The sequence below is a fragment of the Balaenoptera borealis genome (genome assembly GCF_965194805.1).
Source record: "Balaenoptera borealis genome assembly, chromosome: 3".
Taxonomy (NCBI): Eukaryota; Metazoa; Chordata; class Mammalia; order Artiodactyla; family Balaenopteridae; genus Balaenoptera; species Balaenoptera borealis.
The window spans coordinates 67,729,490-67,742,296 of NC_138866.1; the positions used below are offsets into that span (position 1 = coordinate 67,729,490).

At 35.4% G+C, this 12,807-nt stretch overlaps 1 protein-coding gene across 2 annotated transcripts in view; it reads left to right on the forward strand.

Annotated features, from left to right (window-relative positions):
* Positions 1–12,807, forward strand: part of PRKD1 (protein kinase D1) — a 457,302-nt gene that overhangs the window by 89,492 nt on the left and 355,003 nt on the right. The window lies entirely within an intron of this gene.

Sequence of the window (12,807 nt, forward strand, 5' to 3'; positions counted from 1 at the left end):
TCCCTTTCTTAGTGAGAGATCAAATAATGGTGCATTCTACAATCAAAGTTGACATAGATTAGTAATAATCTAAGCTAAAGATGATCAGAGGCTTCCACAACATCTTCACTCCTTGTATCCAATTAATTACAAGACTGTCAATTTTGCTTGTGGAATATAATTTTAATCTGACTGCCCTCCACCATTTCCATTGTTTCTTCCCTAATTATGATCATTGTAATTTCTTCCAAGATTGTTAATAGTGTTTTATAGCTCCCTTTGTCTGTGGTCTCTTCCCAGCCCAATTCATCCTTCTCAAACAACTGAGTGATCCCCACAAAATACAGTTATATTCAGGTCACTACTCAGATTGCAGACCCTCAATAGCTCCCTATTTCCTAAAGCACAGTTAATGAATGTACTGTGTGTCGTCTTCCCACATGTCCATGGCTAATCAATCAAGGTTTTTTTTTTTGTTTTCTCTCCTTTAGTTTCTATGCTCAATAAGGACAGGTTTGTGTCTACCTTGCCAACCACTGAATTCCAAATCCTTAGCATACCACTGGCATATAATATGATCTCAATAAATTTTTGGTGAATGAATAAGGAAGGCAAATTTGCTTCATAATCCATCTAAACACCAAACTCCTGGAGGCAACCATCTATCTCTTGGAGTTGGCGCTTAAAGTTAACAATCCCAAACCTTCAGGACAAAATCCTAAACTCTTTAAGATAATAATAATCAAGGTCATTAAAAGTCTATAACTCTGTTCTTTTACAGTCTCATCTTTTGTCTCTCTCCATCATGCATCCTTGTACTTCAACCTCATCATACCACTTGACATTACTTGAATAGTCTTGCCAAAATTCATAACTTCTGCCTCTGTGCTCCCCTCATACTGCTAACTCAACATTATTACCCTGAGTTAATTGAATGTGTCTGTTTGCCCTTTTAGAAAGTGAAGGAATTATGCCATAGTCATTTTTTGTGCCCTAGACTGCCTAGCATCATTTCCATCAGAAAAATGTGCTGAAGTAAAATGTTTATGGATGACCGTATTTATGTTTCCTAGGGCTGCCATAACAAATCACACAAACTTGGTGGCTTAAAACAGCAGAAATGTATTCTCTCACAGTTCTGGAGGCCAGAAATCTGAAATCAAGCTGTTTGCAGGGCTGTGCTCCTTTCAAAGGGTCTAGGGGAGAATCCTTCCTCTCCTCTTACAGCTTCTGGTGGCTCCAGATACTTCTTGGCCTCCATAATCACCGGTCTTCTCCTCTTTTTTGTGTCTCTCCCCTGTGCCTCTCTTATAAAGACACTTCTCATTGGATTTAGGGCCCACTCAGATAATCTTATCTTGAGATTATTAGTTTAATTACATCTGCAAAAATCCCTTTTCCAAAAAAGATTACATTCATGGGTTCTGGGATGTGGACATATCTCTTTGAGAGCCACCGTTTAATCCACTAAATGACTGTCTAGCATACACACTTTCCCCACAAATAGTTCTAAAGGTGTGAACTCAATAAAATGTAAAGGTAGATCTTACAGGGACCACGTACAAAAAGACCACATATTTTGAATAATACTAATATGTACTCATGTTGCTTAAATCTCAGGCTAATGTTGACATTTACATTATTGCATTTTTATTAATGTTAAAATTATGGCCATTCTATGGTGTATCACTAAAATGCAAATAAGTGGTTCTATTACAGACTTTGAAATATGATCTCATCTCTCCACATTCAAAGTAAGCATGCATTTTATTCATAGACTTTCCAAAGATAAGTCAATTATTCTAAAATATATATATGTACTTATACAGATATCTATCTATATATCTGTGTATCTATGTATCTATCTATGAGTGTTATCAGCTTCCTGCTATTGCTAACCCTAGGGAACATTGCCATCTCTTGTTGGTTTCCTTTAACCTTGCCCACAAATTTTAAATAATCCCTCCATTAATTTCTCTTTAATCTCTTATTTTGAGTTTGACATTTTTTTCCTTCTAGGATCCTAAAAAACATGATTTGGCATCAGGAGTGACTGCAGGAAATTAACCTTTCAAATGGGATTCTGTAATTGAGTTGCTAACACATTCGTGAAGGATGCAGCTAACCTCCCTGCCATAGGAAAATATGACAAGTCATTGTGGCATGTAGTGGCATCACTATTACTCAAATTATCACCTATCATGGCATAGAATAGAGAGTAGGTCGAGGGCAAAATATTTTAAGATCAGGTGACTGTGACACTTCATCACTTTGGGGACAATGGTGATTACAAAATTGTGGCTTGAGCTGGTTATTTCTGACTATTCTCTAGTGTGTAAAGAGAAGAGGACAAATTGAAAGGCTTGAATGCCAGAGTCGTTGCATAAAGGAAAATCACAAAGCCTTTATGGTTAAAGGAATGTCTTATCCCCTATTGCTGCAGAGCAGATATGGCTGAGCATCAAGCCCACGGCCTGACTCTAAGGGTTGCAAAGTTGTGGTGCCAATTAAATATGCCGCCTTATCAGGCCTTTTAGGCCCATTTGATCTGGTGAATAGGAAGTAGCAAGCACCCTAGATGCTTTACTAAAACACATACATGCCAAAGGATGGGAGGTAAACCCCATAAAAGTGCTGGTTTCTTGTTATAAGTGAAGTTTCTAGGCCTCTGTGTTGTCTGGAGTGTGTGGTGAGACCCCTTCTAAAATGAGAGGTACATTGTACTGCCCACCACAAAGAAAGAGGCACAATTTGATGGATCTCTTTGGATAGCAGGGACCACATATGTTACATTTGGGCATGTTGCTCCAGTTTAATTACTGAGTAATCCATAAGGCAGTTTTGAGTGGTACTAAGAGCATAAAAATGTTCTGCAGCAGAAACTGGTGTGGTGTAAACTGCCTCGCCACCTAGGCCTTAGGACCCAGGAGACCAGTTTGTATTCAAAGAGTTTGTGGCAGATGAAGAGGATCTGTGGAGTATCTGGTGAACCCTGATAGGAAAGCGCTAGGATTTGGGAGTAAGTTCATGTCCTCTTCTGCCATTAACCATTTTCCATTTGAAAATAAGCTCCTGGCTTGCTTTAGTAGAGACTGAAGAACTGACCATGGCACATTGAGTGACTGTGCAGTCTGAAGTGCCCATGTTATGGTCCACAGGGTCATAAACTTGTATATGTAAAGCAGTATTCCAACGTTAAATGAAAATGGTCTGAATGAGATAAAGCTTTAGCAGATCCAGAAGGCTCTACAAAAATGAATGAGTGGGTAGCTCAGAATCCCATGGTATCTGCTTCTACCGCTTTGTCACTTCTTTCTCAACTTGCATCCCTGGCTCAGCACTGTATGCTAACACATGCCTGAAAGTTGATAGGCACTACATTACAGTTCCACTCAGAGGTGGGCCTGAAAGACAGTGGCTAAGGAAAATCCTCCAAAAGAATAGAACGTCTAGTTGTCTAGTTGGCAGGGAAGGAGAGATGGCCTGAGATGCAGATCTATGCTGATTCATAAGAATAGCTAACAAGTTTATTACATCAGTTGGTCAGGGACCTGGAAAGAACAACGTTGGAAGAATGATAACAAGGAGTAATGGGGAGGAATGGGGATGAGCTCTTCACAAGTTGATAAATAAAGCTTTTCATAAATCAGTGAGTAAGACGACCTGACCCATGAATATCAGTCAGTTTTTAATCCCAGCCACTCTTAATGATTGTTGAATGAGCCCATGAACAAACTGCCAAGGGGGCAGGGATGGAGGCCGTACATGGACTCCACAATATGGACTTTCCCTCACTTATGAACACTAGCTACTCTATTCCTCTACACCCCACACACAGTCTCTCAATTCATCCCTGAACTTCATCGCATCCCTGGGAGAAAGGCCTACCACTGCAGATAGGAAAAGTTGAAGCAACAGAAAGACTGGTGCTTGAAAGACAAATGTTACCCACTTTACATGTGTGCCCAGAGACTTATCCCCCTCCCTGCCAAGTCCTTACAGTGATATTTTATAATGGTATGGGATTGGTTTTCTACTCGTTTCACATTTTACGTAGAAGATAAGAATTCAGGTCTTTCTAGAAGAGAGGCATTTTTGTGGAAACAACTCTTTGCTGAGTTGTCATTTTTAAAATTTATTTGACTTGCTGCTGTAAATATCTGAAAAATTCAGCAAGTTGCAGAATACAAATCTTTCTGCCTACATGAACCTTGAAGGTGCTCCAAATATCCTCTTAGCTTTCTAAAGCCCATGCTCTTACCCTGCATTTGTGTCAGTTGAAATGCCTTTATCAATTTAGAAAACTTTAGATTGGGAAACACCACCTTAGAAGTAATCTAGATGATGGGTTTCATATACAAATAAAGAACGTGGATCTCAGTTAGATACACTGATTTGATGAAAGTCACACAGACCTGAGAGTTAGGACTTAGACCCACTCTCCTGTCTCCCGGCTACTCAGATAACACAGGCAGGGATGTTTGCCTGGCCTCTGTGGAGCATACTCCACAGCTGTCATGAACAAACCAACAAATCTAATTAGTCAACAAAAAATTAATAAAGAAAAGAAAGCGCCAGGTCTTTATTGGCATTGTGAGGATCCAGTTTCACATGGTCACTGAACACATCAGAGTAACTTTGTTCTTTCTCTTAGTATATAACATGTGTGGATGTTAGAGTCTGATGTGTCACCTGCCAGCAACTCTGCCCCTTCAGAATTCAGTGCTTTTCACATGGACAGAACTATCCATGAAATCTACTGATAGATGGCCACAATTCACTCATTTACCAGGAAATTAGAAAATTAGAGTTTGACAGCAGGTGGGGGGCGTTAAACAGTCACTGTCACTTTTGTCTGTTGAGTTCCAGATATATAGTGATGCTAGCCTTGCATAAATTTATCTTTCATCTTTTTATTAAAATTCAGTCTTATAAACTAGCAAAAGAAGAGGAAAATTTTTCTATCTATCTATATATGTATTTTTTAAATTCAGCAGCAGAAATTTCAGGCCAGTTTCCTCTCCTTGAGCCTTAATTTATTGGTCCCATAACATATTCAGTCTCAGTTTCCTTATTTAGGTTTCCACAAGTTAGTCATCATTTAGAGTCTGCATTTTTACTTTGTAAGAAGGTCCTATGATCCTTTTAAATTTAGGTTGTTTGAGCTGTGAAAATGCTTATAAAAATAAACATGCTTTGTTTAATCTGCTCTAGTTGTCGGAAAACTGCACCCGATTCATGCTTTTGTTTTGTTCATTGTCTTTGCCTTTGTTTATTTTTCTGATGGAGTAAAGCCTATGATTTCTAGTCTAAATTTTTTATAATAAGCTTGTGATTATTTTAATTTATTTCCATTATAGTCTATGCCTATCTCATTTAGCTTGCAAAGGATCTTTGGGGATATTTAGGGGCTAAAACCTAAAGATTAAATGGGGGATTTAATTTTTGTTCTTGAATTTACTGACAGAATATCATAGCTAGATTATTTTTTATTTCCCTATGTCCTAGTCAAGTAATTAGAAAAATTTAAGTCATTGATTGTGTCCATTTGAGCAATATAAACTTAATTATGTATACTTTTAAATGAATCTCTTTATCTGTTAATCCTTGATTAAAGTAAATATATTAAATCAATTCATTAAGTCACATTATTTAACTTAGCATCAGCAATACAAACCAGTTTCCAGAAAGACTGCCTTGCTTATTGCTTGGTGCCAGATAGCCTCTTAAGTACATATGGAAAAGTCCACCTGACTTAGTCAGAAAATTTGCTTCTAACAACTTTATGTCTATTTAAATTGAAAACCCATTGCTATCCATATTTCTGAAAGTAATTAAGAATGATTCCCTCTAAAATCATATGGCTTCAATTCCATCTTTTTTCCAAATGCTCTAGAATATTAATATTTATTTAAAAGAATTGTTGAAATAGTAGTTTCTTTTAACTTAGCTTTCTAATCCATTATTAAAGCATGCATAATGATCCAAATATTAGCATATGCAAATTTGAAAATGTGGCAGTACAGAATAAGCCATTTACTCCAACATTTGGGGAGTAATGCATGTAAGACCTGGTGCTAATTCTAACTTGATTAATACCTGGCTCATCAGTCTATGCATTTCCATTTTCAGTGTTGATGTGTATAAACAACAGGTGTTATGCCAATACACATCCAATAAATGTTTTTTCTTTACACCATTACTTTCATCATAGGAGAAGAGTTGTGTCTGTCTACATAAACACATGCACATACACCAACAGTTAAGGAAAATGATTTTAAATCAACTAAAATACAGAGACCCAAAAATCCTTTAGTAACAGGGTCTGAGATAAAGAGGACACATTAAAAGAAAAGTGTTCTACAGATTACCAATTGCACCGTTGATCAATGAACATTTTTTTAACAGAAAAATGTACAGAATAAAAACAATGTCTCTTAGTTTCTGTCAATATAATGGTAATTCTCTTTAATTACCAAGCTAAATGGAAGAGAATATATCAGGATCATTTCTGGATTCAAGGCTGTCATGCTCATGGTTAAAAATCAGAGATGAGAATGAAGTCATCAAAATACACCAGAAATCAGCAGGTGAACAAAACTAACTTGGCATTATTTATTCTCATCACAAAATTTTAGGCATTTTTTTTTTTTATTCCTTTGAGAAAGTCTGACTAAAAAAAGTAAACCCTGTTTCAAATTTAGAAATTCTGAGGGATGGGGTTTGCCAGTTTACTCTAGAGACTTACAAAAAGACAGACTTTTGTGAAAAATCATATCCTCGGCATCTCAAAGCATATATTTGGTAATTGTATACTGACCCTAACCTCTTTGGTCCTCTCTGGGATATTGCCTCACACAATAGTCCCCATTCTTGGGCATTTTCAACCTATTCTGCTCCAAGAGCTCCTTTCTGTCTTCCTTCAGGCATGTATAAGTCTCCTTCATTCTGAAAATAGCTTTCCACAACCAGTCTCCTCTCTAGCTACTACTGCTCCTCTCTCGTTCCCTTCTCCAACCAGCCTTCTTGAAAGAATATCTATATTGGTTGACTCTTTCCTCAATATTTATTCTCTCTTTATCACCTTACAAGCCTGGTTCTACTTCTACCACTTTACTGAAAACTGCTCTCATTAAGGTCACCAAGAAGATTCTTCAGGAGGTTAGGAGGAGTAACTGTGTTAAAGGCTGTTGAAACCTCAGTTGGATGGTAATTGAATCTAGACCTCCCAATGGGGCAATTAGAAGAAAGGCAACCTAGGCTTTTCACTGGGGCATGTCTAGAGGTCATGAAACAGTCGGTGCCCCCCAAAGTGAGGAGGCCCTTTTAACATTCTGAAATGTATGCCCTCTGATTCAAAGAGAGGTTAAAGCTCAAGAATGTCACCTAGTTAAGGCAGCAGAGAAACATCTGAAATAAACAAGAAATCTGGAAATTTCACATATTTTAAGGAAAAAATATTACCCCAAATATACATAATTCAACTGAGAAATGAAGCAAATTTAACAGCTCAAGAATAAGGAACTTGTAAGAATTTATATAAAGTGACAAGTAATGAAACAAGGCAAAAATAGAGCTAAAAGTCTAAAATAATCAAAATTTCATTACAAAACTAGTATCAAAAATGAATATTGAAAAAGAAGCTATGTAATATAAAGATAATATTTTAATAAATCATCTGGGTCAAAAAATAATAGATTATGCAGACAAGGAGCAGCAGTACATGAATGCGGTACCCAAAAGGAAGAAGGTTGTAAAATTCAAGCTGACCAAGGAGATATGCAAATAATTCATGTCTAAAAATTTATAAGGGTTTACACCCTCCCAATAAGGAGAAAGATTTTCATATGGAATAAAAAATTAATATAGATACAATTACATGCTTTTTCCTACAGCTACCTCCATAAATATATAATTCACGTATTTTGGCCTCTGGGCCAAGATGGTTTCAAGTAATAGAAATAATAGATAACTCCCTATTATAGAAACTGAGAGCTTGTTTTTTTTTAAAGGTGGAGAAATATATCAAATAGTACAAACTTTTAAAAAGTAGTTTTTGTAGTTTGAGTAGAATTCAAGGCAAAACAAAAAAACAACAAACAAATATTGAAAAATACACAGCCCACAATGAGGACGTTAGTTATGGACTTTTAAGTGCAGAAGACATAAAAATATGTAAAGCAAAATGTTCTAGGAATATAAGGATTCATTGATTAAAAATGCAGTAGAAGTAGGAGACCACATTACTCTATGAATCTTTGACAAATTAAAGCAAAGCATGAATAAGGGTACAGATGTGAATAATATGATTAGAAAATTTGATTTAAGAAATTGCAGATGTGTCATTTTGTCCTACAATTGAGAACACCCTCTTTTCAGAATCCATGGAACATTCGCAAAACCTAACATTATAGTAAGCCATAAAATACATAATACAGTCCATATATTCTGACTACATTGCTATAAATATAAAACATAATGTTTCCAAGTTTAAATGTAGCAACTTGAAAACGAAAAATTACTCTAGTGCTTAAATTACGAAGTATTTAAGACAGGAATTCACAATAGAGGGAGGGGTTTTATTTAATTTGCTGTGGAATTCAAATAAAATTTGTAAGTGTAAGATTTTCATATTTGTTGAAGAGATATGACTTAAAATTTTGAGAAACGCTGATTCAGAATTTAATTTAAATGAATATACTATGTATGAAAACTCATAGGTACAAAGTCAAACTTGAAACGATCCTTAAATATTTCTATTATTAACCAATAAGAATTAAAATAGATTATACATATGCTTAAAAAGGTAGAAAGAGAACACAACCATCTAAAGAAATTAGGAAAAAATAATTAATATATTCACTTATGGATGTCAATTCAAAAGTCCTAAGTAAAATGTTCAACAAATTTAAAATATACTTCAAAATGATTAGTGAAGGAAAGGATAGATTAGTGGGAGAAAAACTACTACCTTTGTATTATTAAGTCAAAGAAGAACAATGTTGAAAAAAATTTTACTAAACTGGAAAGATAAATTATCAATATTATCAAGAATTTCTATTTCTAACTAACTGCTGGTCTTATACTTAATGGAGTATTTCTATTAAAGTTAAATTTAGGAGTGAGGTGGCCTGGCATCTCTACTTCCATTTATTTACGTTTTTTTTTTTTTTCTGGAATTCAAACTAATACTATGAAACAAACCAAAAATGAGGGAAAGAAGGAGGAGAGGGAGGGAGAGAAGGAAGGAGAGGAAGAGAAAGAAGGACACAGTAAGAGAACAAGAAAGAGAAAGTAAGTGGTATAGATATTGGAAAAGACAAAAATCTACTTGGAGTTAATGGGATTATCATGTCAGTGCCCTAAGAAAATGTTAGCTATTAACAACAGCAGCAACAAAGAAACCACAGAATTTTTATGAAAACAAGAGCAAACTAGAAAATATTACAAAGCAAAAGATTAAATAAATGGGCATTTATTTTCTACTGGGTTTTTTGGTAAGATTCAGTATGGTAAAAATATAAATTCCCCCAAAATTAATTTATATACTAAATTTAATTCAAATAAAATTCTTAACAGAACTTATAAACAATCTTAAAGTACTTCTGTGGTGCTTCTGGAAGAATACATGAACAAATATTGCAATAAAAAATATAAATAAAAGAATATTGAGAAGGAAATTGCCTTACTGATATTAAAACATATTTGTAAAGTGGCAGTGGTTAAAACATTGAGGTATGAGAATAGTCAAGTCAGTGTTACAAAATTAAAAACCTGTTTTTAATGTTTGTATTTTGTATTTTTAATCATATATGAATCATCAGAGGAGAAATTTATTCTTCATCTCTAGGAACTTGCAGTGAGGTGAACAGTTGTGTCTGAAACATTAGGCAAATCCAAATAAGGAACTTCTGAACAAACACACATACAAAAGTAATCATGTTTCTATGCAAGTGAAGGAATGAAAGCACTTAATGAGATTGAGTAAAGGATGAATGAAGTGTAAGGAGAAAAATTCAAAATTTAAATATATAAAAAAGGGCACAAAAAGTAATCCTATACTTCTGGTAGATGATGAGTAAAGGAAATTTGCCAAATAAGAGTTACTGGTAAAACATTAAAGTAGTAAAATGTCTTTAAAATTTTTATTTTTCAAATATTTGTGGTACAAGTAAGTAAAAATGATAAAAGATCACCTTTTAAATGATTTGATCAATTAAACAAATGCATCTCCTTTTTATTATTTAACTTTATTGCAAGTAGCAGCTTCTGAAGCATTAGCTGCAGGATTGTGTTATAGTCTTTGGTAGCTCTTTAAAGTGAAAGCAAGGCTGACCTTGGAATGTAGTAATTTATCATTAAGGGCTCTCTACAAAATTAACTTTGAAAGTCACACATGAAGACCTATCGTCCAAAAACTTATCAGAAGATAAGCTGTCGGCCTAAGGACTTCATAGGAGAAAGCATTGACCTTGCTCTGGCAGTTTTTAGATAGTGTTTCATTTATAGACAGAATAAATGAAATATGATGCTTGTCATATCAGAGTTTATTTTGCAACCTTAAACACTACAGGTGGAGCATGACTTTTTTTTTGGAAGATTAAAACATGATCATGAGAATTGTTCCAGAGACGATTCTGGTCAGAAACTTTATTCTAGTGGAATTAGAAAAATTATTCTAGTGGGAACCCTCTCCACAGAATCCCTTTTGCTCAGTGTTTTTCTTGGCCTGGGACAACAATTTTTCAAATCAGTCCTCGACTCACCTCCCAAGTTGCCTTTCAAAGACTTCCCTGGAGGCAGGATAGGGGAGTGGACAGAGGGCCAGCCAGAGGAAAAGGAAACTGATTTTGATAATAGTGTGTTATATAGCTTTGTATAAGTTTATTTCTTTCTCTAAAAAGGGAAGATGATGCCGTCTCTGCCCAACAACAGCCCAATATGCTGGCTCTGATTTTCTTCATTCAACATTTACCTACCCCATAATATTACTTAATTATTTCAATGTGTTAAGAATGAGGGACCATGACATGTATTTATTTTATATTCCCCACAGTTTTATCATGGGGCTAAGAACTATAGTAAGGTACTTAATACTTCTGTGGATTGTCACAAATTTTGAATTGAATGAGAATTATAATTGCATATTATTCATGTGGAATTGAAACACTTCTAAGAGTCTAAGTTGATAAGCAAATATAAGATTTTATTACTATATTTACTCTCACAATAACAGAAGTCAGAGGTTCACTATATCTTATGTCTCTCTCCTTTCTTTTGTTTATCTTATTTAGTCCAAAAGTATCGATGCCAAAAACTCAACCTTTGTGCACTGGTGCCAAATCGAATATCAGAGACAGAGTTTTGGGTGAAGTAGAGAAGAATAGCTTTACAGCTTTGCCAAGCAAAGGGGGACACAGCGGGCTCATGACTCAAAAACTGTGTGTCCCAACCCAGGAGGATTTGGTGAGGAGTTTTATAGCAGTGGTTCAAGGGCAGAGTTGCTGATAAGGATCAGAGTGTGTGCAGGGCCTGCACTCCTTTAATCTGGTCTCAGGTGGTCTCCTGATGAGCTTCTCTTGTTCCTTTAATCTGGCCTTAGGTGGTCTCCTAATGAGCTTCTCAAGGTTATCAAACTGTGACCTTCTCTGGAATGAAGAATGCTAACATCATCCATCTGTTGGGGGTTTTACTTCTGTAGAGAGCTCAAAGATATTTTTATGTGTATCCCTGGAGGGGGAACCAGGACCCTGCCCCAAGGCTGCACTACTATTTCTTGGCTGTTCCTCCCTTGTCTCTGCATCCCCTTCCTTCCCTGATTAGCAACTGTTCAAATCTGCCATTTGGAACTCAGGGAAGTTCATGGAGGCTGGAATCTATTTTCTACAAACGAGAAAAGAGAGACACGGAAAGGCTTCCATGCCCAGGAGCCCCACAGGGTCCTGCTCAGTTTCAGTATTAGGGTCCAAATTCTATTATGGTAAACTCTTAGGGGGTGATCTAAATTATATAGTTTCCTTAAATTTTTTGTTGTGTACAGTAACACTTCAAAGTTGACTGAAGGCTGGATATAATTTTGTTATATATAACTTTAATATTTTATTGATAGAAATAATTTTATATTTCACATAAGGATAATATCAATCACTAATGCTAACCCTCAGGTTATTTTCAAAACAGTCAAACATATTTTTTGTTAACTTGATCTTAAGTACAATAGTTTTTTATCCCCAAGCCAAAGTATATTTTCTTGTAGACATCATGGATCTTCAGCCACAACCTGTCTATTACAGGTGAACAATATTTTGTCCACATTTATAAAATTCAAAAAACTTTGAAAACAGAAAACTTTTCATGACTCATTTAGAGCCAGAATCCAAGCTAAACCAACTCATTAGGTGGCACAACTTGACTTGGACTGACATGAAGCTATTTGTGTTTTTATCCATTTTTGTACATTTTGTTACAAAAATACAAAAATATTAACATGTTTGATTACAGAGTGTGGCCGTAGACCTAGATGGGCTTATTAAGAAATACATAGTAGATGTATTGCATTGCTTTCTAAATTTCAAAAATAATTTAAATTCCCAAACACATCTGGAATTTGGGGCCTGCATTTGTGTTTTCATTCATGAAAAGATTTTAATCAGGTCAGAAAAGATCACAGCACTTATTTTTTGGTTAATCTTTGCAGGTAACTCTTCATCCTATTGCTGTTTGATTGTTTATTTGTTTGCTTTAACTCCCCTGGTTGTGCACCTCATGGTTCATTCTGCCTTTACCATCATCCTCTACTCAGTGCTCCTTTGTGTCCCTTGGACTAAA